The following is a 23724-nucleotide window of genomic DNA, read 5'->3' as shown; positions in this document are numbered from 1 at the left end:
GATGCACGCTACTACGTACTTGGTGGTAATTTAGGAATCGCAAAATGCCCCACAGCAGGCGTTACGGGAAAGTCTCACAGGATGGTCTCACAGGACGAGGTGGCCGAGTGGTTAAGGCGATGGACTGCTAATCCATTGTGCTCTGCACGCGTGGGTTCGAATCCCATCCTCGTCGTTGTGACGTTGAACTTTCTTTAGGACGCAACATTGCCGAAGCTTACGTTGTTTCTCACACCTCTAGGAGTGATCTGCTACCCATTAGACAAAGCAACGTGTTTTCGTTGCACCAGTTTTGAAGTGCTTACAATCCAGAGTCTCTGATGGACACTTGAGTGTTTTCAGACTTTAAAGTTTCAGACTATGTGCCAACTGTCTAGAAAGTGGTAAAGACTGGGTTGAGCGGATTTACCTTTGTTGATGTTTGCTGTAAGAGGAACAGAACAGGAATCATAACAACTGAAAAACCTTAGCGGAATGGTTGAAAACATACGTTGTCTCTAGCACAATTTTTATAGGTCAGTGCTAGAGCGTTTAAACGCAGATAGGGAGGTCTAACCGTTTACTTGGACATTATCCAGACAGCTTTAACTGTGGTGAAGCATAACACATGTTGGTTTTTCAATTCTTCAGTCACGTGTGTTCTCATAGGGGGTATAGCTCAGTGGTAGAGCATTTGACTGCAGATCAAGAGGTCCCCGTTTCAAATCCGGGTGCCCCCTTAAGCCTGTATGTCCGTAACCTCTTGCGGTAGTTTGCCGCGTTAATCTTTCGGACTCAAAGTTCATCATGGATCCTTTTCACGTAGGTCCTGGAGTGCAGCAGTCCTGCAGAGTTTAGCTCCAGCTCCAATCAGGCCCACATGAACAGGCCTAGGTCTAAAGGTCACCTGCGAACCACAGGTGGATGAGGTTTATTCAGGGTTGGAAATAAAATCTGCAGCATTGCGGCACTTCAGGACCGGCGTTGCCTACCCCTGTTCTAACGCTAAAGACGAGCATACACTGTGCCATTTCAGCACAGCCGTGGCTAAATGCCAACGTACACTATACGAGTAAATCCCATGCGATGTGAAGCCAAAGTTCACAAATTGTGTGCTCACACTATAGCAGGGGTCTTTGACCCTGCTCCTGGTGAGCTTCCGCCCTGCGGATTTTAGCTCCAACCCCAATGAAACTTATCTGAAGCAGCTTATCAAGGTGTTCAAGGTTGCTTGATAATTACAGACTGTTGTGTTGGAGGTGGGTTGAAACTGAAGTCTGCAGGACAGTAGCCGACCAGCAGCAGGTTTGGAAATATCTGCGTTATTCGGTCAGATCGCAGAGCTGAGACTTGACTGCTCACACGTCATCTCTGAAACAAATCGGAGAGATATCCAAACTAAGAAGTGTGTAGCTGTTTGCCGGTTTCAGAAGAAGCATCCATGCATTTCTGGGAAATGCACCGCCTTTCTCATACAGTTTGTGCGGTCCCTTCAAACGATCGCAAAATATGTGACAAAATGCGTTGATACAACCAAGTGTCAGAGTATGTGGGTTTCTGTAGTGTAGTGGTTATCACGTTCGCCTAACACGCGAAAGGTCCTCGGTTCGAAACCGGGCAGAAACAGTGTGTTCTTTTGATACGCTGCGAGTTAAATTCCTTTCTTGAGCCACGTTACTCCTTGTATCATGAAGCACTTTTAACTTCTTACACCCTGAAGCTATTTTGGGGATTTTCGCCTGGATTTGGCCTACCCAATTTCAAAAGCTTCCCATACCCACATGCAGAGGTTTACATACAAAAGTTTGGTATCATTTTACAGGAAACCCTTTGAAATTACATAAAACACTGTTGAAAGTGCTAAACATGGTTGTATGTGATGTCAGGCCTCTAATAAACACAAAAATAAATAGGCGCTTTTTATGTTTTTTTTCTAAAGTTTTTATTTGAAAGTATATATATGTCTCCTTTGGTTTTTGCCTGTTTCATGTCGAAATCCGATGAAAACTATTTTGAAAAAGAACCCCAATCAATTAAAGGTCAGTCCTTGAAATTATTTCTAAACATGTCTAAGGCGATGGATTGCTCATGCACAGTTCTCTTCAGGCGTTTCCCTTCTGTCAGGCCAAAATGAACGCTTTCTAAAAGATAACGTTTAATTACACCAACAACGGAAACAATTTGATGCACGCTACTACGTACTTGGTGGTAATTTAGGAATCGCAAAATGCCCCACAGCAGGCGTTACGGGAAAGTCTCACAGGATGGCCTCACAGGACGAGGTGGCCGAGTGGTTAAGGCGATGGACTGCTAATCCATTGTGCTCTGCACGCGTGGGTTCGAATCCCATCCTCGTCGTTGTGACGTTGAACTTTCTTTAAGACGCAACATTGCCGAAGCTTACGTTGTTTCTCACACCTCTAGGAGTGATCTGCTACCCATTAGACAAAGCAACGTGTTTTCGTTGCACCAGTTTTGAAGTGCTTACAATCCAGAGTCTCTGATGGACACTTGAGTGTTTTCAGACTTTAAAGTTTCAGACTATGTGCCAACTGTCTAGAAAGTGGTAAAGACTGGGTTGAGCGGTTTCAAATCCGGGTGCCCCCTTAAGCCTGTATGTCCGTAACCTCTTGCGGTAGTTTGCCGCGTTAATCTTTCGGACTCAAAGTTCATCATGGATCCTTTTCACGTAGGTCCTGGAGTGCAGCAGTCCTGCAGAGTTTAGCTCCAGCTCCAATCAGGCCCACATGAACAGGCCTAGGTCTAAAGGTCACCTGCGAACCACAGGTGGATGAGGTTTATTCAGGGTTGGAAATAAAATCTGCAGCATTGCGGCACTTCAGGACCGGCGTTGCCTACCCCTGTTCTAACGCTAAAGACGAGCATACACTGTGCCATTTCAGCACAGCCGTGGCTAAATGCCAACGTACACTATACGAGTAAATCCCATGCGATGTGAAGCCAAAGTTCACAAATTGTGTGCTCACACTATAGCAGGGGTCTTTGACCCTGCTCCTGGTGAGCTTCCGCCCTGCGGATTTTAGCTCCAACCCCAATGAAACTTATCTGAAGCAGCTTATCAAGGTGTTCAAGGTTGCTTGATAATTACAGACTGTTGTGTTGGAGGTGGGTTGAAACTGAAGTCTGCAGGACAGTAGCCGACCAGCAGCAGGTTTGGAAATATCTGCGTTATTCGGTCAGATCGCAGAGCTGAGACTTGACTGCTCACACGTCATCTCTGAAACAAATCGGAGAGATATCCAAACTAAGAAGTGTGTAGCTGTTTGCCGGTTTCAGAAGAAGCATCCATGCATTTCTGGGAAATGCACCGCCTTTCTCATACAGTTTGTGCGGTCCCTTCAAACGATCGCAAAATATGTGACAAAATGCGTTGATACAACCAAGTGTCAGAGTATGTGGGTTTCTGTAGTGTAGTGGTTATCACGTTCGCCTAACACGCGAAAGGTCCTCGGTTCGAAACCGGGCAGAAACAGTGTGTTCTTTTGATACGCTGCGAGTTAAATTCCTTTCTTGAGCCACGTTACTCCTTGTATCATGAAGCACTTTTAACTTCTTACACCCTGAAGCTATTTTGGGGATTTTCGCCTGGATTTGGCCTACCCAATTTCAAAAGCTTCCCATACCCACATGCAGAGGTTTACATACAAAAGTTTGGTATCATTTTACAGGAAACCCTTTGAAATTACATAAAACACTGTTGAAAGTGCTAAACATGGTTGTATGTGATGTCAGGCCTCTAATAAACACAAAAATAAATAGGCGCTTTTTATGTTTTTTTTCTAAAGTTTTTATTTGAAAGTATATATATGTCTCCTTTGGTTTTTGCCTGTTTCATGTCGAAATCCGATGAAAACTATTTTGAAAAAGAACCCCAATCAATTAAAGGTCAGTCCTTGAAATTATTTCTAAACATGTCTAAGGCGATGGATTGCTCATGCACAGTTCTCTTCAGGCGTTTCCCTTCTGTCAGGCCAAAATGAACGCTTTCTAAAAGATAACGTTTAATTACACCAACAACGGAAACAATTTGATGCACGCTACTACGTACTTGGTGGTAATTTAGGAATCGCAAAATGCCCCACAGCAGGCGTTACGGGAAAGTCTCACAGGATGGCCTCACAGGACGAGGTGGCCGAGTGGTTAAGGCGATGGACTGCTAATCCATTGTGCTCTGCACGCGTGGGTTCGAATCCCATCCTCGTCGTTGTGACGTTGAACTTTCTTTAAGACGCAACATTGCCGAAGCTTACGTTGTTTCTCACACCTCTAGGAGTGATCTGCTACCCATTAGACAAAGCAACGTGTTTTCGTTGCACCAGTTTTGAAGTGCTTACAATCCAGAGTCTCTGATGGACACTTGAGTGTTTTCAGACTTTAAAGTTTCAGACTATGTGCCAACTGTCTAGAAAGTGGTAAAGACTGGGTTGAGCGGTTTCAAATCCGGGTGCCCCCTTAAGCCTGTATGTCCGTAACCTCTTGCGGTAGTTTGCCGCGTTAATCTTTCGGACTCAAAGTTCATCATGGATCCTTTTCACGTAGGTCCTGGAGTGCAGCAGTCCTGCAGAGTTTAGCTCCAGCTCCAATCAGGCCCACATGAACAGGCCTAGGTCTAAAGGTCACCTGCGAACCACAGGTGGATGAGGTTTATTCAGGGTTGGAAATAAAATCTGCAGCATTGCGGCACTTCAGGACCGGCGTTGCCTACCCCTGTTCTAACGCTAAAGACGAGCATACACTGTGCCATTTCAGCACAGCCGTGGCTAAATGCCAACGTACACTATACGAGTAAATCCCATGCGATGTGAAGCCAAAGTTCACAAATTGTGTGCTCACACTATAGCAGGGGTCTTTGACCCTGCTCCTGGTGAGCTTCCGCCCTGCGGATTTTAGCTCCAACCCCAATGAAACTTATCTGAAGCAGCTTATCAAGGTGTTCAAGGTTGCTTGATAATTACAGACTGTTGTGTTGGAGGTGGGTTGAAACTGAAGTCTGCAGGACAGTAGCCGACCAGCAGCAGGTTTGGAAATATCTGCGTTATTCGGTCAGATCGCAGAGCTGAGACTTGACTGCTCACACGTCATCTCTGAAACAAATCGGAGAGATATCCAAACTAAGAAGTGTGTAGCTGTTTGCCGGTTTCAGAAGAAGCATCCATGCATTTCTGGGAAATGCACCGCCTTTCTCATACAGTTTGTGCGGTCCCTTCAAACGATCGCAAAATATGTGACAAAATGCGTTGATACAACCAAGTGTCAGAGTATGTGGGTTTCTGTAGTGTAGTGGTTATCACGTTCGCCTAACACGCGAAAGGTCCTCGGTTCGAAACCGGGCAGAAACAGTGTGTTCTTTTGATACGCTGCGAGTTAAATTCCTTTCTTGAGCCACGTTACTCCTTGTATCATGAAGCACTTTTAAAGTTACACACAGTTCCGCCCGTCACATTCGCTTCAGACATGAAAGGTGGCCAGTTCTCAAGTGGGCGAAAAGCATTGCCCCTTTGGGAAGTGTTGCACAGAGAGAAAGTGTGTGGCCAAATCTATCAAAATAAACATAGAATCCAAAGGAACAGGTTTCTGTGGTGATGTGGTTATCACAAATGTCCTCGGTTCGACTGAAATAAACACTTTGTTAGAGATATGACAGGGTTTTGGTCATGTTGATTTAACAACCTCAACAGTTACATCAGTTTGATGCACGTTATTGTAAACCTGATCGTCGGTTAGTGTTAGTTGAACGGACGGCAGGTAAGTGTACTGAGGTTTAGTCAACATTACCCAGCCAGTTGGCTGTGTACATAAGCCAATGAAAACCTCTTGTTCCCTTTAAATAAAGTCTTGAATGTCTCCTTTGGTTTTTGCCTGTTTCATGTCGAAATCCGATGAAAACTATTTTGAAAAAGAACCCCAATCAATTAAAGGTCAGTCCTTGAAATTATTTCTAAACATGTCTAAGGCGATGGATTGCTCATGCACAGTTCTCTTCAGGCGTTTCCCTTCTGTCAGGCCAAAATGAACGTTTTCTAAAAGATAACGTTTAATTACACCAACAACGGAAACAATTTGATGCACGCTACTACGTACTTGGTGGTAATTTAGGAATCGCAAAATGCCCCACAGCAGGCGTTACGGGAAAGTCTCACAGGACAGCCTCACAGGACGAGGTGGCCGAGTGGTTAAGGCGATGGACTGCTAATCCATTGTGCTCTGCACGCGTGGGTTCGAATCCCATCCTCGTCGTTGTGACGTTGAACTTTCTTTAAGACGCAACATTGCGTTGTTTCTCACACCTCTAGGAGTGATCTGCTACCATTAGACAAAGCAACGTGTTTTCGTTGCACCAGTTTTGAAGTGCTTACAATCCAGAGTCTCTGATGGACACTTGAGTGTTTTCAGACTTTAAAGTTTCAGACTATGTGCCAACTGTCTAGAAAGTGGTAAAGACTGGGTTGAGCGGATTTTCCTTTGTTGATGTTTGCTGTAAGAGGAACAGAACAGGAATCATAACAACTGAAAAACCTTAGCGGAATGGTTGAAAACATACGTTGTCTCTAGCACAATTTTTATAGGTCAGTGCTAGAGCGTTTAAACGCAGATAGGGAGGTCTAACCGTTCACTTGGACATTATCAAGACAGCTTTAACTGTGGTGAAGCATAACACATGTTGGTTTTTCAATTCTTCAGTCACGTGTGTTCTCATAGGGGGTATAGCTCAGTGGTAGAGCATTTGACTGCAGATCAAGAGGTCCCCGGTTCAAATCCGGGTGTCCCCTTAAGCCTGTATGTCCGTAACCTCTTGCGGTAGTTTGCTGCGTTAATCTTTCTGACTCAAAGTTTATCATGGATCCTTTTCACGTAGGTCCTGGAGTGCAGCAGTCCTGCAGAGTTTAGCTCCAGCTCCAATCAGGCCCACATGAACAGGCTAACCAAGGTCTAAAGGTCACCTGAGAACCACAGGTGGATGAGGTTTATTCAGGGTTGGAAATAAAATCTGCAGCATTGCGGCACTTCAGGACCGGCGTTGCCTACCCCTGTTCTAACACTAAAGACGAGCATACACTGTGCCATTTCAGCACAGTCGTGGCTAAATGCCAACGTACACTATACGAGTAAATCCCATGCGATGTGAAGCCAAAGTTCACAAATTGTGTGCTCACACTATAGCAGGGGTCTTTGACCCTGCTCCTGGTGAGCTTCCGCCCTGCAGATTTTAGCTCCAACCCCAATGAAACTTAGCTGAAGCAGCTTATCAAGGTGTTCAAGGTTGCTTGATAATTACAGACTGTTGTGTTGGAGGTGGGTTGAAACTTAATTCTGCAGGACAGTAGCCGGCCAGCAGCAGGTTTGGAAATATCTGCGTTATTCGGTCAGATCGCAGAGCTGAGACTTGACTGCTCACACGTCATCTCTGAAACAAATCGGAGAGATATCCAAACTAAGAAGTGTGTAGCTGTTTGCCGGTTTCAGAAGAAGCATCCATGCATTTCTGGGAAATGCACCGCCTTTCTCATACAGTTTGTGCGGTCCCTTCAACCGATCGCAAAATATGTGACAAAATGTGTTGATACAACCAAGTGTCAGAGCATGTGGGTTTCTGTAGTGTAGTGGTTATCACGTTCGCCTAACACGCGAAAGGTCCTCGGTTCGAAACCGGGCAGAAACAGTGTATGCCTTTTGATACGCTGCGAGTTAAATTCCTTTCTTGAGCCACGTTACTTCTTGTATCATGAAGCACTTTGAAAGTTACACACAGTTCCGCCCGTCACATTCGCTTCACGCATGAAAGGTGGCCAGTTCTCAAGTGGGCGAAAAGCATTGCCCCTTTGGGAAGTGTTGCACAGAGAGAAAGTGTGTGGCCAAATCTATCAAAATAAACATAGAATCTAAAGGAACAGGTTTCTGTGGTGATGTGGTTATCACAAATGTCCTCGGTTCGACTGAAATAAACACTTTGTTAGAGATATGACAGGGTTTTGGTCATGTTGATTTAACAACCTCAACAGTTACATCAGTTTGATGCACGTTATTGTAAACCTGATCGTCGGTTAGTGTTAGTTGAATGGACGGCAGGTAAGTGTACTGAGGTTTAGTCAACATTACCCAGCCAGTTGGCTGTGTACATAAGCCAATGAAAACCTCTTGTTCCCTTTAAATAAAGTCTTGAATGTCTCCTTTGGTTTTTGCCTGTTTCATGTCGAAATCCGATGAAAACTATTTTGAAAAAGAACCCCAATCAATTAAAGGTCAGTCCTTGAAATTATTTCTAAACATGTCTAAGGCGATGGATTGCTCATGCACAGTTCTCTTCAGGCGTTTCCCTTCTGTCAGGCCAAAATGAACGCTTTCTAAAAGATAACGTTTAATTACACCAACAACGGAAACAATTTGATGCACGCTACTACGTACTTGGTGGTAATTTAGGAATCGCAAAATGCCCCACAGCAGGCGTTACGGGAAAGTCTCACAGGATGGTCTCACAGGACGAGGTGGCCGAGTGGTTAAGGCGATGGACTGCTAATCCATTGTGCTCTGCACGCGTGGGTTCGAATCCCATCCTCGTCGTTGTGACGTTGAACTTTCTTTAGGACGCAACATTGCCGAAGCTTACGTTGTTTCTCACACCTCTAGGAGTGATCTGCTACCCATTAGACAAAGCAACGTGTTTTCGTTGCACCAGTTTTGAAGTGCTTACAATCCAGAGTCTCTGATGGACACTTGAGTGTTTTCAGACTTTAAAGTTTCAGACTATGTGCCAACTGTCTAGAAAGTGGTAAAGACTGGGTTGAGCGGATTTACCTTTGTTGATGTTTGCTGTAAGAGGAACAGAACAGGAATCATAACAACTGAAAAACCTTAGCGGAATGGTTGAAAACATACGTTGTCTCTAGCACAATTTTTATAGGTCAGTGCTAGAGCGTTTAAACGCAGATAGGGAGGTCTAACCGTTCACTTGGACATTATCCAGACAGCTTTAACTGTGGTGAAGCATAACACATGTTGGTTTTTCAATTCTTCAGTCACGTGTGTTCTCATAGGGGGTATAGCTCAGTGGTAGAGCATTTGACTGCAGATCAAGAGGTCCCCGTTTCAAATCCGGGTGCCCCCTTAAGCCTGTATGTCCGTAACCTCTTGCGGTAGTTTGCCGCGTTAATCTTTCGGACTCAAAGTTCATCATGGATCCTTTTCACGTAGGTCCTGGAGTGCAGCAGTCCTGCAGAGTTTAGCTCCAGCTCCAATCAGGCCCACATGAACAGGCCTAGGTCTAAAGGTCACCTGCGAACCACAGGTGGATGAGGTTTATTCAGGGTTGGAAATAAAATCTGCAGCATTGCGGCACTTCAGGACCGGCGTTGCCTACCCCTGTTCTAACGCTAAAGACGAGCATACACTGTGCCATTTCAGCACAGCCGTGGCTAAATGCCAACGTACACTATACGAGTAAATCCCATGCGATGTGAAGCCAAAGTTCACAAATTGTGTGCTCACACTATAGCAGGGGTCTTTGACCCTGCTCCTGGTGAGCTTCCGCCCTGCGGATTTTAGCTCCAACCCCAATGAAACTTATCTGAAGCAGCTTATCAAGGTGTTCAAGGTTGCTTGATAATTACAGACTGTTGTGTTGGAGGTGGGTTGAAACTGAAGTCTGCAGGACAGTAGCCGACCAGCAGCAGGTTTGGAAATATCTGCGTTATTCGGTCAGATCGCAGAGCTGAGACTTGACTGCTCACACGTCATCTCTGAAACAAATCGGAGAGATATCCAAACTAAGAAGTGTGTAGCTGTTTGCCGGTTTCAGAAGAAGCATCCATGCATTTCTGGGAAATGCACCGCCTTTCTCATACAGTTTGTGCGGTCCCTTCAAACGATCGCAAAATATGTGACAAAATGCGTTGATACAACCAAGTGTCAGAGTATGTGGGTTTCTGTAGTGTAGTGGTTATCACGTTCGCCTAACACGCGAAAGGTCCTCGGTTCGAAACCGGGCAGAAACAGTGTGTTCTTTTGATACGCTGCGAGTTAAATTCCTTTCTTGAGCCACGTTACTCCTTGTATCATGAAGCACTTTTAACTTCTTACACCCTGAAGCTATTTTGGGGATTTTCGCCTGGATTTGGCCTACCCAATTTCAAAAGCTTCCCATACCCACATGCAGAGGTTTACATACAAAAGTTTGGTATCATTTTACAGGAAACCCTTTGAAATTACATAAAACACTGTTGAAAGTGCTAAACATGGTTGTATGTGATGTCAGGCCTCTAATAAACACAAAAATAAATAGGCGCTTTTTATGTTTTTTTTCTAAAGTTTTTATTTGAAAGTATATATATGTCTCCTTTGGTTTTTGCCTGTTTCATGTCGAAATCCGATGAAAACTATTTTGAAAAAGAACCCCAATCAATTAAAGGTCAGTCCTTGAAATTATTTCTAAACATGTCTAAGGCGATGGATTGCTCATGCACAGTTCTCTTCAGGCGTTTCCCTTCTGTCAGGCCAAAATGAACGCTTTCTAAAAGATAACGTTTAATTACACCAACAACGGAAACAATTTGATGCACGCTACTACGTACTTGGTGGTAATTTAGGAATCGCAAAATGCCCCACAGCAGGCGTTACGGGAAAGTCTCACAGGATGGCCTCACAGGACGAGGTGGCCGAGTGGTTAAGGCGATGGACTGCTAATCCATTGTGCTCTGCACGCGTGGGTTCGAATCCCATCCTCGTCGTTGTGACGTTGAACTTTCTTTAAGACGCAACATTGCCGAAGCTTACGTTGTTTCTCACACCTCTAGGAGTGATCTGCTACCCATTAGACAAAGCAACGTGTTTTCGTTGCACCAGTTTTGAAGTGCTTACAATCCAGAGTCTCTGATGGACACTTGAGTGTTTTCAGACTTTAAAGTTTCAGACTATGTGCCAACTGTCTAGAAAGTGGTAAAGACTGGGTTGAGCGGTTTCAAATCCGGGTGCCCCCTTAAGCCTGTATGTCCGTAACCTCTTGCGGTAGTTTGCCGCGTTAATCTTTCGGACTCAAAGTTCATCATGGATCCTTTTCACGTAGGTCCTGGAGTGCAGCAGTCCTGCAGAGTTTAGCTCCAGCTCCAATCAGGCCCACATGAACAGGCCTAGGTCTAAAGGTCACCTGCGAACCACAGGTGGATGAGGTTTATTCAGGGTTGGAAATAAAATCTGCAGCATTGCGGCACTTCAGGACCGGCGTTGCCTACCCCTGTTCTAACGCTAAAGACGAGCATACACTGTGCCATTTCAGCACAGCCGTGGCTAAATGCCAACGTACACTATACGAGTAAATCCCATGCGATGTGAAGCCAAAGTTCACAAATTGTGTGCTCACACTATAGCAGGGGTCTTTGACCCTGCTCCTGGTGAGCTTCCGCCCTGCGGATTTTAGCTCCAACCCCAATGAAACTTATCTGAAGCAGCTTATCAAGGTGTTCAAGGTTGCTTGATAATTACAGACTGTTGTGTTGGAGGTGGGTTGAAACTGAAGTCTGCAGGACAGTAGCCGACCAGCAGCAGGTTTGGAAATATCTGCGTTATTCGGTCAGATCGCAGAGCTGAGACTTGACTGCTCACACGTCATCTCTGAAACAAATCGGAGAGATATCCAAACTAAGAAGTGTGTAGCTGTTTGCCGGTTTCAGAAGAAGCATCCATGCATTTCTGGGAAATGCACCGCCTTTCTCATACAGTTTGTGCGGTCCCTTCAAACGATCGCAAAATATGTGACAAAATGCGTTGATACAACCAAGTGTCAGAGTATGTGGGTTTCTGTAGTGTAGTGGTTATCACGTTCGCCTAACACGCGAAAGGTCCTCGGTTCGAAACCGGGCAGAAACAGTGTGTTCTTTTGATACGCTGCGAGTTAAATTCCTTTCTTGAGCCACGTTACTCCTTGTATCATGAAGCACTTTTAAAGTTACACACAGTTCCGCCCGTCACATTCGCTTCACACATGAAAGGTGGCCAGTTCTCAAGTGGGCGAAAAGCATTGCCCCTTTGGGAAGTGTTGCACAGAGAGAAAGTGTGTGGCCAAATCTATCAAAATAAACATAGAATCCAAAGGAACAGGTTTCTGTGGTGATGTGGTTATCACAAATGTCCTCGGTTCGACTGAAATAAACACTTTGTTAGAGATATGACAGGGTTTTGGTCATGTTGATTTAACAACCTCAACAGTTACATCAGTTTGATGCACGTTATTGTAAACCTGATCGTCGGTTAGTGTTAGTTGAACGGACGGCAGGTAAGTGTACTGAGGTTTAGTCAACATTACCCAGCCAGTTGGCTGTGTACATAAGCCAATGAAAACCTCTTGTTCCCTTTAAATAAAGTCTTGAATGTCTCCTTTGGTTTTTGCCTGTTTCATGTCGAAATCCGATGAAAACTATTTTGAAAAAGAACCCCAATCAATTAAAGGTCAGTCCTTGAAATTATTTCTAAACATGTCTAAGGCGATGGATTGCTCATGCACAGTTCTCTTCAGGCGTTTCCCTTCTGTCAGGCCAAAATGAACGTTTTCTAAAAGATAACGTTTAATTACACCAACAACGGAAACAATTTGATGCACGCTACTACGTACTTGGTGGTAATTTAGGAATCGCAAAATGCCCCACAGCAGGCGTTACGGGAAAGTCTCACAGGACAGCCTCACAGGACGAGGTGGCCGAGTGGTTAAGGCGATGGACTGCTAATCCATTGTGCTCTGCATGCGTGGGTTCGAATCCCATCCTCGTCGTTGTGACGTTGAACTTTCTTTAAGACGCAACATTGCGTTGTTTCTCACACCTCTAGGAGTGATCTGCTACCATTAGACAAAGCAACGTGTTTTCGTTGCACCAGTTTTGAAGTGCTTACAATCCAGAGTCTCTGATGGACACTTGAGTGTTTTCAGACTTTAAAGTTTCAGACTATGTGCCAACTGTCTAGAAAGTGGTAAAGACTGGGTTGAGCGGATTTTCCTTTGTTGATGTTTGCTGTAAGAGGAACAGAACAGGAATCATAACAACTGAAAAACCTTAGCGGAATGGTTGAAAACATACGTTGTCTCTAGCACAATTTTTATAGGTCAGTGCTAGAGCGTTTAAACGCAGATAGGGAGGTCTAACCGTTCACTTGGACATTATCAAGACAGCTTTAACTGTGGTGAAGCATAACACATGTTGGTTTTTCAATTCTTCAGTCACGTGTGTTCTCATAGGGGGTATAGCTCAGTGGTAGAGCATTTGACTGCAGATCAAGAGGTCCCCGGTTCAAATCCGGGTGTCCCCTTAAGCCTGTATGTCCGTAACCTCTTGCGGTAGTTTGCTGCGTTAATCTTTCTGACTCAAAGTTCATCATGGATCCTTTTCACGTAGGTCCTGGAGTGCAGCAGTCCTGCAGAGTTTAGCTCCAGCTCCAATCAGGCCCACATGAACAGGCTAACCAAGGTCTAAAGGTCACCTGAGAACCACAGGTGGATGAGGTTTATTCAGGGTTGGAAATAAAATCTGCAGCATTGCGGCACTTCAGGACCGGCGTTGCCTACCCCTGTTCTAACGCTAAAGACGAGCATACACTGTGCCATTTCAGCACAGCCGTGGCTAAATGCCAACGTACACTATACGAGTAAATCCCATGCGATGTGAAGCCAAAGTTCACAAATTGTGTGCTCACACTATAGCAGGGGTCTTTGACCCTGCTCCTGGTGAGCTTCCGCCCTGCGGATTTTAGCTCCAACCCCAATGAAACTTATCTGAAGCAGCTTATCAAGGTGTTCAAGGTTGCTTGATAATTACAGACTGTTGTGTTGGAGGTGGGTTGAAACTGAAGTCTGCAGGACAGTAGCCGACCAGCAGCAGGTTTGGAAATATCTGCGTTATTCGGTCAGATCGCAGAGCTGAGACTTGACTGCTCACACGTCATCTCTGAAACAAATCGGAGAGATATCCAAACTAAGAAGTGTGTAGCTGTTTGCCGGTTTCAGAAGAAGCATCCATGCATTTCTGGGAAATGCACCGCCTTTCTCATACAGTTTGTGCGGTCCCTTCAAACGATCGCAAAATATGTGACAAAATGCGTTGATACAACCAAGTGTCAGAGTATGTGGGTTTCTGTAGTGTAGTGGTTATCACGTTCGCCTAACACGCGAAAGGTCCTCGGTTCGAAACCGGGCAGAAACAGTGTGTTCTTTTGATACGCTGTGAGTTAAATTCCTTTCTTGAGCCACGTTACTCCTTGTATCGTGAAGCACTTTTAAAGTTACACACAGTTCCGCCCGTCACATTCGCTTCACACATGAAAGGTGGCCAGTTCTCAAGTGGGCGAAAAGCATTGCCCCTTTGGGAAGTGTTGCACAGAGAGAAAGTGTGTGGCCAAATCTATCAAAATAAACATAGAATCCAAAGGAACAGGTTTCTGTGGTGATGTGGTTATCACAAATGTCCTCGGTTCGACTGAAATAAACACTTTGTTAGAGATATGACAGGGTTTTGGTCATGTTGATTTAACAACCTCAACAGTTACATCAGTTTGATGCACGTTATTGTAAACCTGATCGTCGGTTAGTGTTAGTTGAACGGACGGCAGGTAAGTGTACTGAGGTTTAGTCAACATTACCCAGCCAGTTGGCTGTGTACATAAGCCAATGAAAACCTCTTGTTCCCTTTAAATAAAGTCTTGAATGTCTCCTTTGGTTTTTGCCTGTTTCATGTCGAAATCCGATGAAAACTATTTTGAAAAAGAACCCCAATCAATTAAAGGTCAGTCCTTGAAATTATTTCTAAACATGTCTAAGGCGATGGATTGCTCATGCACAGTTCTCTTCAGGCGTTTCCCTTCTGTCAGGCCAAAATGAACGTTTTCTAAAAGATAACGTTTAATTACACCAACAACGGAAACAATTTGATGCACGCTACTACGTACTTGGTGGTAATTTAGGAATCGCAAAATGCCCCACAGCAGGCGTTACGGGAAAGTCTCACAGGCAGCCTCACAGGACGAGGTGGCCGAGTGGTTAAGGCGATGGACTGCTAATCCATTGTGCTCTGCATGCGTGGGTTCGAATCCCATCCTCGTCGTTGTGACGTTGAACTTTCTTTAAGACGCAACATTGCGTTGTTTCTCACACCTCTAGGAGTGATCTGCTACCATTAGACAAAGCAACGTGTTTTCGTTGCACCAGTTTTGAAGTGCTTACAATCCAGAGTCTCTGATGGACACTTGAGTGTTTTCAGACTTTAAAGTTTCAGACTATGTGCCAACTGTCTAGAAAGTGGTAAAGACTGGGTTGAGCGGATTTTCCTTTGTTGATGTTTGCTGTAAGAGGAACAGAACAGGAATCATAACAACTGAAAAACCTTAGCGGAATGGTTGAAAACATACGTTGTCTCTAGCACAATTTTTATAGGTCAGTGCTAGAGCGTTTAAACGCAGATAGGGAGGTCTAACCGTTCACTTGGACATTATCAAGACAGCTTTAACTGTGGTGAAGCATAACACATGTTGGTTTTTCAATTCTTCAGTCACGTGTGTTCTCATAGGGGGTATAGCTCAGTGGTAGAGCATTTGACTGCAGATCAAGAGGTCCCCGGTTCAAATCCGGGTGTCCCCTTAAGCCTGTATGTCTGTAACCTCTTGCGGTAGTTTGCTGCGTTAATCTTTCTGACTCAAAGTTCATCATGGATCCTTTTCACGTAGGTCCTGGAGTGCAGCAGTCCTGCAGAGTTTAGCTCCAGCTCCAATCAGGCCCACATGAACAGGCTAACCAAGGTCTAAAGGTCACCTGAGAACCACAGGTGGATGAGGTTTATTCAGGGTTGGAAATAAAATCTGCAGCATTGCGGCACTTCAGGACCGGCGTTGCCTACCCCTGTTCTAACACTAAAGACGAGCATACACTGTGCCATTTCAGCACAGTCGTGGCTAAATGCCAACGTACACTATACGAGTAAATCCCATGCGATGTGAAGCCAAAGTTCACAAATTGTGTGCTCACACTATAGCAGGGGTCTTTGACCCTGCTCCTGGTGAGCTTCCGCCCTGCAGATTTTAGCTCCAACCCCAATGAAACTTAGCTGAAGCAGCTTATCAAGGTGTTCAAGGTTGCTTGATAATTACAGACTGTTGTGTTGGAGGTGGGTTGAAACTGAAGTCTGCAGGACAGTAGCCGGCCAGCAGCAGGTTTGGAAATATCTGCGTTATTCGGTCAGATCGCAGAGCTGAGACTTGACTGCTCACACGTCATCTCTGAAACAAATCGGAGAGATATCCAAACTAAGAAGTGTGTAGCTGTTTGCCGGTTTCAGAAGAAGCATCCATGCATTTCTGGGAAATGCACCGCCTTTCTCATACAGTTTGTGCGGTCCCTTCAACCGATCGCAAAATATGTGACAAAATGTGTTGATACAACCAAGTGTCAGAGCATGTGGGTTTCTGTAGTGTAGTGGTTATCACGTTCGCCTAACACGCGAAAGGTCCTCGGTTCGAAACCGGGCAGAAACAGTGTATGCCTTTTGATACGCTGCGAGTTAAATTCCTTTCTTGAGCCACGTTACTTCTTGTATCATGAAGCACTTTGAAAGTTACACACAGTTCCGCCCGTCACATTCGCTTCACGCATGAAAGGTGGCCAGTTCTCAAGTGGGCGAAAAGCATTGCCCCTTTGGGAAGTGTTGCACAGAGAGAAAGTGTGTGGCCAAATCTATCAAAATAAACATAGAATCTAAAGGAACAGGTTTCTGTGGTGATGTGGTTATCACAAATGTCCTCGGTTCGACTGAAATAAACACTTTGTTAGAGATATGACAGGGTTTTGGTCATGTTGATTTAACAACCTCAACAGTTACATCAGTTTGATGCACGTTATTGTAAACCTGATCGTCGGTTAGTGTTAGTTGAATGGACGGCAGGTAAGTGTACTGAGGTTTAGTCAACATTACCCAGCCAGTTGGCTGTGTACATAAGCCAATGAAAACCTCTTGTTCCCTTTAAATAAAGTCTTGAATGTCTCCTTTGGTTTTTGCCTGTTTCATGTCGAAATCCGATGAAAACTATTTTGAAAAAGAACCCCAATCAATTAAAGGTCAGTCCTTGAAATTATTTCTAAACATGTCTAAGGCGATGGATTGCTCATGCACAGTTCTCTTCAGGCGTTTCCCTTCTGTCAGGCCAAAATGAACGCTTTCTAAAAGATAACGTTTAATTACACCAACAACGGAAACAATTTGATGCACGCTACTACGTACTTGGTGGTAATTTAGGAATCGCAAAATGCCCCACAGCAGGCGTTACGGGAAAGTCTCACAGGATGGTCTCACAGGACGAGGTGGCCGAGTGGTTAAGGCGATGGACTGCTAATCCATTGTGCTCTGCACGCGTGGGTTCGAATCCCATCCTCGTCGTTGTGACGTTGAACTTTCTTTAGGACGCAACATTGCCGAAGCTTACGTTGTTTCTCACACCTCTAGGAGTGATCTGCTACCCATTAGACAAAGCAACGTGTTTTCGTTGCACCAGTTTTGAAGTGCTTACAATCCAGAGTCTCTGATGGACACTTGAGTGTTTTCAGACTTTAAAGTTTCAGACTATGTGCCAACTGTCTAGAAAGTGGTAAAGACTGGGTTGAGCGGATTTACCTTTGTTGATGTTTGCTGTAAGAGGAACAGAACAGGAATCATAACAACTGAAAAACCTTACCGGAATGGTTGAAAACATACGTTGTCTCTAGCACAATTTTTATAGGTCAGTGCTAGAGCGTTTAAACGCAGATAGGGAGGTCTAACCGTTCACTTGGACATTATCCAGACAGCTTTAACTGTGGTGAAGCATAACACATGTTGGTTTTTCAATTCTTCAGTCACGTGTGTTCTCATAGGGGGTATAGCTCAGTGGTAGAGCATTTGACTGCAGATCAAGAGGTCCCCGTTTCAAATCCGGGTGCCCCCTTAAGCCTGTATGTCCGTAACCTCTTGCGGTAGTTTGCCGCGTTAATCTTTCGGACTCAAAGTTCATCATGGATCCTTTTCACGTAGGTCCTGGAGTGCAGCAGTCCTGCAGAGTTTAGCTCCAGCTCCAATCAGGCCCACATGAACAGGCCTAGGTCTAAAGGTCACCTGCGAACCACAGGTGGATGAGGTTTATTCAGGGTTGGAAATAAAATCTGCAGCATTGCGGCACTTCAGGACCGGCGTTGCCTACCCCTGTTCTAACGCTAAAGACGAGCATACACTGTGCCATTTCAGCACAGCCGTGGCTAAATGCCAACGTACACTATACGAGTAAATCCCATGCGATGTGAAGCCAAAGTTCACAAATTGTGTGCTCACACTATAGCAGGGGTCTTTGACCCTGCTCCTGGTGAGCTTCCGCCCTGCGGATTTTAGCTCCAACCCCAATGAAACTTATCTGAAGCAGCTTATCAAGGTGTTCAAGGTTGCTTGATAATTACAGACTGTTGTGTTGGAGGTGGGTTGAAACTGAAGTCTGCAGGACAGTAGCCGACCAGCAGCAGGTTTGGAAATATCTGCGTTATTCGGTCAGATCGCAGAGCTGAGACTTGACTGCTCACACGTCATCTCTGAAACAAATCGGAGAGATATCCAAACTAAGAAGTGTGTAGCTGTTTGCCGGTTTCAGAAGAAGCATCCATGCATTTCTGGGAAATGCACCGCCTTTCTCATACAGTTTGTGCGGTCCCTTCAAACGATCGCAAAATATGTGACAAAATGCGTTGATACAACCAAGTGTCAGAGTATGTGGGTTTCTGTAGTGTAGTGGTTATCACGTTCGCCTAACACGCGAAAGGTCCTCGGTTCGAAACCGGGCAGAAACAGTGTGTTCTTTTGATACGCTGCGAGTTAAATTCCTTTCTTGAGCCACGTTACTCCTTGTATCATGAAGCACTTTTAACTTCTTACACCCTGAAGCTATTTTGGGGATTTTCGCCTGGATTTGGCCTACCCAATTTCAAAAGCTTCCCATACCCACATGCAGAGGTTTACATACAAAAGTTTGGTATCATTTTACAGGAAACCCTTTGAAATTACATAAAACACTGTTGAAAGTGCTAAACATGGTTGTATGTGATGTCAGGCCTCTAATAAACACAAAAATAAATAGGCGCTTTTTATGTTTTTTTTCTAAAGTTTTTATTTGAAAGTATATATATGTCTCCTTTGGTTTTTGCCTGTTTCATGTCGAAATCCGATGAAAACTATTTTGAAAAAGAACCCCAATCAATTAAAGGTCAGTCCTTGAAATTATTTCTAAACATGTCTAAGGCGATGGATTGCTCATGCACAGTTCTCTTCAGGCGTTTCCCTTCTGTCAGGCCAAAATGAACGCTTTCTAAAAGATAACGTTTAATTACACCAACAACGGAAACAATTTGATGCACGCTACTACGTACTTGGTGGTAATTTAGGAATCGCAAAATGCCCCACAGCAGGCGTTACGGGAAAGTCTCACAGGATGGCCTCACAGGACGAGGTGGCCGAGTGGTTAAGGCGATGGACTGCTAATCCATTGTGCTCTGCACGCGTGGGTTCGAATCCCATCCTCGTCGTTGTGACGTTGAACTTTCTTTAAGACGCAACATTGCCGAAGCTTACGTTGTTTCTCACACCTCTAGGAGTGATCTGCTACCCATTAGACAAAGCAACGTGTTTTCGTTGCACCAGTTTTGAAGTGCTTACAATCCAGAGTCTCTGATGGACACTTGAGTGTTTTCAGACTTTAAAGTTTCAGACTATGTGCCAACTGTCTAGAAAGTGGTAAAGACTGGGTTGAGCGGTTTCAAATCCGGGTGCCCCCTTAAGCCTGTATGTCCGTAACCTCTTGCGGTAGTTTGCCGCGTTAATCTTTCGGACTCAAAGTTCATCATGGATCCTTTTCACGTAGGTCCTGGAGTGCAGCAGTCCTGCAGAGTTTAGCTCCAGCTCCAATCAGGCCCACATGAACAGGCCTAGGTCTAAAGGTCACCTGCGAACCACAGGTGGATGAGGTTTATTCAGGGTTGGAAATAAAATCTGCAGCATTGCGGCACTTCAGGACCGGCGTTGCCTACCCCTGTTCTAACGCTAAAGACGAGCATACACTGTGCCATTTCAGCACAGCCGTGGCTAAATGCCAACGTACACTATACGAGTAAATCCCATGCGATGTGAAGCCAAAGTTCACAAATTGTGTGCTCACACTATAGCAGGGGTCTTTGACCCTGCTCCTGGTGAGCTTCCGCCCTGCGGATTTTAGCTCCAACCCCAATGAAACTTATCTGAAGCAGCTTATCAAGGTGTTCAAGGTTGCTTGATAATTACAGACTGTTGTGTTGGAGGTGGGTTGAAACTGAAGTCTGCAGGACAGTAGCCGACCAGCAGCAGGTTTGGAAATATCTGCGTTATTCGGTCAGATCGCAGAGCTGAGACTTGACTGCTCACACGTCATCTCTGAAACAAATCGGAGAGATATCCAAACTAAGAAGTGTGTAGCTGTTTGCCGGTTTCAGAAGAAGCATCCATGCATTTCTGGGAAATGCACCGCCTTTCTCATACAGTTTGTGCGGTCCCTTCAAACGATCGCAAAATATGTGACAAAATGCGTTGATACAACCAAGTGTCAGAGTATGTGGGTTTCTGTAGTGTAGTGGTTATCACGTTCGCCTAACACGCGAAAGGTCCTCGGTTCGAAACCGGGCAGAAACAGTGTGTTCTTTTGATACGCTGCGAGTTAAATTCCTTTCTTGAGCCACGTTACTCCTTGTATCATGAAGCACTTTTAAAGTTACACACAGTTCCGCCCGTCACATTCGCTTCACACATGAAAGGTGGCCAGTTCTCAAGTGGGCGAAAAGCATTGCCCCTTTGGGAAGTGTTGCACAGAGAGAAAGTGTGTGGCCAAATCTATCAAAATAAACATAGAATCCAAAGGAACAGGTTTCTGTGGTGATGTGGTTATCACAAATGTCCTCGGTTCGACTGAAATAAACACTTTGTTAGAGATATGACAGGGTTTTGGTCATGTTGATTTAACAACCTCAACAGTTACATCAGTTTGATGCACGTTATTGTAAACCTGATCGTCGGTTAGTGTTAGTTGAACGGACGGCAGGTAAGTGTACTGAGGTTTAGTCAACATTACCCAGCCAGTTGGCTGTGTACATAAGCCAATGAAAACCTCTTGTTCCCTTTAAATAAAGTCTTGAATGTCTCCTTTGGTTTTTGCCTGTTTCATGTCGAAATCCGATGAAAACTATTTTGAAAAAGAACCCCAATCAATTAAAGGTCAGTCCTTGAAATTATTTCTAAACATGTCTAAGGCGATGGATTGCTCATGCACAGTTCTCTTCAGGCGTTTCCCTTCTGTCAGGCCAAAATGAACGTTTTCTAAAAGATAACGTTTAATTACACCAACAACGGAAACAATTTGATGCACGCTACTACGTACTTGGTGGTAATTTAGGAATCGCATAATGCCCCACAGCAGGCGTTACGGGAAAGTCTCACAGGACAGCCTCACAGGACGAGGTGGCCGAGTGGTTAAGGCGATGGACTGCTAATCCATTGTGCTCTGCATGCGTGGGTTCGAATCCCATCCTCGTCGTTGTGACGTTGAACTTTCTTTAAGACGCAACATTGCGTTGTTTCTCACACCTCTAGGAGTGATCTGCTACCATTAGACAAAGCAACGTGTTTTCGTTGCACCAGTTTTGAAGTGCTTACAATCCAGAGTCTCTGATGGACACTTGAGTGTTTTCAGACTTTAAAGTTTCAGACTATGTGCCAACTGTCTAGAAAGTGGTAAAGACTGGGTTGAGCGGATTTTCCTTTGTTGATGTTTGCTGTAAGAGGAACAGAACAGGAATCATAACAACTGAAAAACCTTAGCGGAATGGTTGAAAACATACGTTGTCTCTAGCACAATTTTTATAGGTCAGTGCTAGAGCGTTTAAACGCAGATAGGGAGGTCTAACCGTTCACTTGGACATTATCAAGACAGCTTTAACTGTGGTGAAGCATAACACATGTTGGTTTTTCAATTCTTCAGTCACGCGTGTTCTCATAGGGGGTATAGCTCAGTGGTAGAGCATTTGACTGCAGATCAAGAGGTCCCCGGTTCAAATCCGGGTGTCCCCTTAAGCCTGTATGTCCGTAACCTCTTGCGGTAGTTTGCTGCGTTAATCTTTCTGACTCAAAGTTCATCATGGATCCTTTTCACGTAGGTCCTGGAGTGCAGCAGTCCTGCAGAGTTTAGCTCCAGCTCCAATCAGGCCCACATGAACAGGCTAACCAAGGTCTAAAGGTCACCTGAGAACCACAGGTGGATGAGGTTTATTCAGGGTTGGAAATAAAATCTGCAGCATTGCGGCACTTCAGGACCGGCGTTGCCTACCCCTGTTCTAACACTAAAGACGAGCATACACTGTGCCATTTCAGCACAGTCGTGGCTAAATGCCAACGTACACTATACGAGTAAATCCCATGCGATGTGAAGCCAAAGTTCACAAATTGTGTGCTCACACTATAGCAGGGGTCTTTGACCCTGCTCCTGGTGAGCTTCCGCCCTGCAGATTTTAGCTCCAACCCCAATGAAACTTAGCTGAAGCAGCTTATCAAGGTGTTCAAGGTTGCTTGATAATTACAGACTGTTGTGTTGGAGGTGGGTTGAAACTGAAGTCTGCAGGACAGTAGCCGGCCAGCAGCAGGTTTGGAAATATCTGCGTTATTCGGTCAGATCGCAGAGCTGAGACTTGACTGCTCACACGTCATCTCTGAAACAAATCGGAGAGATATCCAAACTAAGAAGTGTGTAGCTGTTTGCCGGTTTCAGAAGAAGCATCCATGCATTTCTGGGAAATGCACCGCCTTTCTCATACAGTTTGTGCGGTCCCTTCAACCGATCGCAAAATATGTGACAAAATGTGTTGATACAACCAAGTGTCAGAGCATGTGGGTTTCTGTAGTGTAGTGGTTATCACGTTCGCCTAACACGCGAAAGGTCCTCGGTTCGAAACCGGGCAGAAACAGTGTATGCCTTTTGATACGCTGCGAGTTAAATTCCTTTCTTGAGCCACGTTACTTCTTGTATCATGAAGCACTTTGAAAGTTACACACAGTTCCGCCCGTCACATTCGCTTCACGCATGAAAGGTGGCCAGTTCTCAAGTGGGCGAAAAGCATTGCCCCTTTGGGAAGTGTTGCACAGAGAGAAAGTGTGTGGCCAAATCTATCAAAATAAACATAGAATCTAAAGGAACAGGTTTCTGTGGTGATGTGGTTATCACAAATGTCCTCGGTTCGACTGAAATAAACACTTTGTTAGAGATATGACAGGGTTTTGGTCATGTTGATTTAACAACCTCAACAGTTACATCAGTTTGATGCACGTTATTGTAAACCTGATCGTCGGTTAGTGTTAGTTGAATGGACGGCAGGTAAGTGTACTGAGGTTTAGTCAACATTACCCAGCCAGTTGGCTGTGTACATAAGCCAATGAAAACCTCTTGTTCCCTTTAAATAAAGTCTTGAATGTCTCCTTTGGTTTTTGCCTGTTTCATGTCGAAATCCGATGAAAACTATTTTGAAAAAGAACCCCAATCAATTAAAGGTCAGTCCTTGAAATTATTTCTAAACATGTCTAAGGCGATGGATTGCTCATGCACAGTTCTCTTCAGGCGTTTCCCTTCTGTCAGGCCAAAATGAACGCTTTCTAAAAGATAACGTTTAATTACACCAAC

The 23724-nt window shown here is 44.8% G+C and overlaps 29 non-coding genes across 29 annotated transcripts; all 29 read left to right on the top strand.

The window, feature by feature from the left end:
• The first annotated feature begins 93 nt into the window (after positions 1 to 93).
• On the top strand, positions 94 to 175 carry trnas-gcu (transfer RNA serine (anticodon GCU)). The gene has a single exon. It is a non-coding gene; the product is annotated as a tRNA-Ser (tRNA).
• Positions 176 to 647: 472 nt separating this feature from the next.
• trnac-gca (transfer RNA cysteine (anticodon GCA)) lies at positions 648 to 719 on the top strand. Its single transcript has one exon. It is a non-coding gene; the product is annotated as a tRNA-Cys (tRNA).
• An 813-nt stretch (positions 720 to 1532) lies between these two features.
• trnav-aac (transfer RNA valine (anticodon AAC)) lies at positions 1533 to 1605 on the top strand. The gene has a single exon. It is a non-coding gene; the product is annotated as a tRNA-Val (tRNA).
• Positions 1606 to 2255: 650 nt separating this feature from the next.
• Positions 2256 to 2337, top strand: trnas-gcu (transfer RNA serine (anticodon GCU)). The gene has a single exon. It is a non-coding gene; the product is annotated as a tRNA-Ser (tRNA).
• A 1062-nt stretch (positions 2338 to 3399) lies between these two features.
• Positions 3400 to 3472, top strand: trnav-aac (transfer RNA valine (anticodon AAC)). Its single transcript has one exon. It is a non-coding gene; the product is annotated as a tRNA-Val (tRNA).
• Positions 3473 to 4122: 650 nt separating this feature from the next.
• On the top strand, positions 4123 to 4204 carry trnas-gcu (transfer RNA serine (anticodon GCU)). The gene has a single exon. It is a non-coding gene; the product is annotated as a tRNA-Ser (tRNA).
• Positions 4205 to 5266: 1062 nt separating this feature from the next.
• On the top strand, positions 5267 to 5339 carry trnav-aac (transfer RNA valine (anticodon AAC)). The gene has a single exon. It is a non-coding gene; the product is annotated as a tRNA-Val (tRNA).
• An 816-nt stretch (positions 5340 to 6155) lies between these two features.
• Positions 6156 to 6237, top strand: trnas-gcu (transfer RNA serine (anticodon GCU)). Its single transcript has one exon. It is a non-coding gene; the product is annotated as a tRNA-Ser (tRNA).
• Positions 6238 to 6698: 461 nt separating this feature from the next.
• Positions 6699 to 6770, top strand: trnac-gca (transfer RNA cysteine (anticodon GCA)). The gene has a single exon. It is a non-coding gene; the product is annotated as a tRNA-Cys (tRNA).
• An 817-nt stretch (positions 6771 to 7587) lies between these two features.
• On the top strand, positions 7588 to 7660 carry trnav-aac (transfer RNA valine (anticodon AAC)). Its single transcript has one exon. It is a non-coding gene; the product is annotated as a tRNA-Val (tRNA).
• An 817-nt stretch (positions 7661 to 8477) lies between these two features.
• On the top strand, positions 8478 to 8559 carry trnas-gcu (transfer RNA serine (anticodon GCU)). Its single transcript has one exon. It is a non-coding gene; the product is annotated as a tRNA-Ser (tRNA).
• A 472-nt stretch (positions 8560 to 9031) lies between these two features.
• Positions 9032 to 9103, top strand: trnac-gca (transfer RNA cysteine (anticodon GCA)). Its single transcript has one exon. It is a non-coding gene; the product is annotated as a tRNA-Cys (tRNA).
• Positions 9104 to 9916: 813 nt separating this feature from the next.
• Positions 9917 to 9989, top strand: trnav-aac (transfer RNA valine (anticodon AAC)). The gene has a single exon. It is a non-coding gene; the product is annotated as a tRNA-Val (tRNA).
• Positions 9990 to 10639: 650 nt separating this feature from the next.
• Positions 10640 to 10721, top strand: trnas-gcu (transfer RNA serine (anticodon GCU)). The gene has a single exon. It is a non-coding gene; the product is annotated as a tRNA-Ser (tRNA).
• Positions 10722 to 11783: 1062 nt separating this feature from the next.
• trnav-aac (transfer RNA valine (anticodon AAC)) lies at positions 11784 to 11856 on the top strand. Its single transcript has one exon. It is a non-coding gene; the product is annotated as a tRNA-Val (tRNA).
• An 816-nt stretch (positions 11857 to 12672) lies between these two features.
• trnas-gcu (transfer RNA serine (anticodon GCU)) lies at positions 12673 to 12754 on the top strand. The gene has a single exon. It is a non-coding gene; the product is annotated as a tRNA-Ser (tRNA).
• Positions 12755 to 13215: 461 nt separating this feature from the next.
• On the top strand, positions 13216 to 13287 carry trnac-gca (transfer RNA cysteine (anticodon GCA)). The gene has a single exon. It is a non-coding gene; the product is annotated as a tRNA-Cys (tRNA).
• Positions 13288 to 14104: 817 nt separating this feature from the next.
• Positions 14105 to 14177, top strand: trnav-aac (transfer RNA valine (anticodon AAC)). Its single transcript has one exon. It is a non-coding gene; the product is annotated as a tRNA-Val (tRNA).
• Positions 14178 to 14992: 815 nt separating this feature from the next.
• Positions 14993 to 15074, top strand: trnas-gcu (transfer RNA serine (anticodon GCU)). The gene has a single exon. It is a non-coding gene; the product is annotated as a tRNA-Ser (tRNA).
• A 461-nt stretch (positions 15075 to 15535) lies between these two features.
• trnac-gca (transfer RNA cysteine (anticodon GCA)) lies at positions 15536 to 15607 on the top strand. Its single transcript has one exon. It is a non-coding gene; the product is annotated as a tRNA-Cys (tRNA).
• An 817-nt stretch (positions 15608 to 16424) lies between these two features.
• On the top strand, positions 16425 to 16497 carry trnav-aac (transfer RNA valine (anticodon AAC)). The gene has a single exon. It is a non-coding gene; the product is annotated as a tRNA-Val (tRNA).
• Positions 16498 to 17314: 817 nt separating this feature from the next.
• On the top strand, positions 17315 to 17396 carry trnas-gcu (transfer RNA serine (anticodon GCU)). The gene has a single exon. It is a non-coding gene; the product is annotated as a tRNA-Ser (tRNA).
• A 472-nt stretch (positions 17397 to 17868) lies between these two features.
• trnac-gca (transfer RNA cysteine (anticodon GCA)) lies at positions 17869 to 17940 on the top strand. Its single transcript has one exon. It is a non-coding gene; the product is annotated as a tRNA-Cys (tRNA).
• An 813-nt stretch (positions 17941 to 18753) lies between these two features.
• trnav-aac (transfer RNA valine (anticodon AAC)) lies at positions 18754 to 18826 on the top strand. Its single transcript has one exon. It is a non-coding gene; the product is annotated as a tRNA-Val (tRNA).
• A 650-nt stretch (positions 18827 to 19476) lies between these two features.
• On the top strand, positions 19477 to 19558 carry trnas-gcu (transfer RNA serine (anticodon GCU)). Its single transcript has one exon. It is a non-coding gene; the product is annotated as a tRNA-Ser (tRNA).
• Positions 19559 to 20620: 1062 nt separating this feature from the next.
• On the top strand, positions 20621 to 20693 carry trnav-aac (transfer RNA valine (anticodon AAC)). The gene has a single exon. It is a non-coding gene; the product is annotated as a tRNA-Val (tRNA).
• Positions 20694 to 21509: 816 nt separating this feature from the next.
• Positions 21510 to 21591, top strand: trnas-gcu (transfer RNA serine (anticodon GCU)). Its single transcript has one exon. It is a non-coding gene; the product is annotated as a tRNA-Ser (tRNA).
• A 461-nt stretch (positions 21592 to 22052) lies between these two features.
• On the top strand, positions 22053 to 22124 carry trnac-gca (transfer RNA cysteine (anticodon GCA)). The gene has a single exon. It is a non-coding gene; the product is annotated as a tRNA-Cys (tRNA).
• Positions 22125 to 22941: 817 nt separating this feature from the next.
• On the top strand, positions 22942 to 23014 carry trnav-aac (transfer RNA valine (anticodon AAC)). The gene has a single exon. It is a non-coding gene; the product is annotated as a tRNA-Val (tRNA).
• Positions 23015 to 23724: the final 710 nt, after the last annotated feature.

Source organism: Paramisgurnus dabryanus, chromosome 14 (genome assembly GCF_030506205.2).
Source record: "Paramisgurnus dabryanus chromosome 14, PD_genome_1.1, whole genome shotgun sequence".
Taxonomy (NCBI): Eukaryota; Metazoa; Chordata; class Actinopteri; order Cypriniformes; family Cobitidae; genus Paramisgurnus; species Paramisgurnus dabryanus.
Note: the sequence above shows the minus strand (reverse complement) of the source record. Positions and strands in the feature narration are given on the sequence as shown.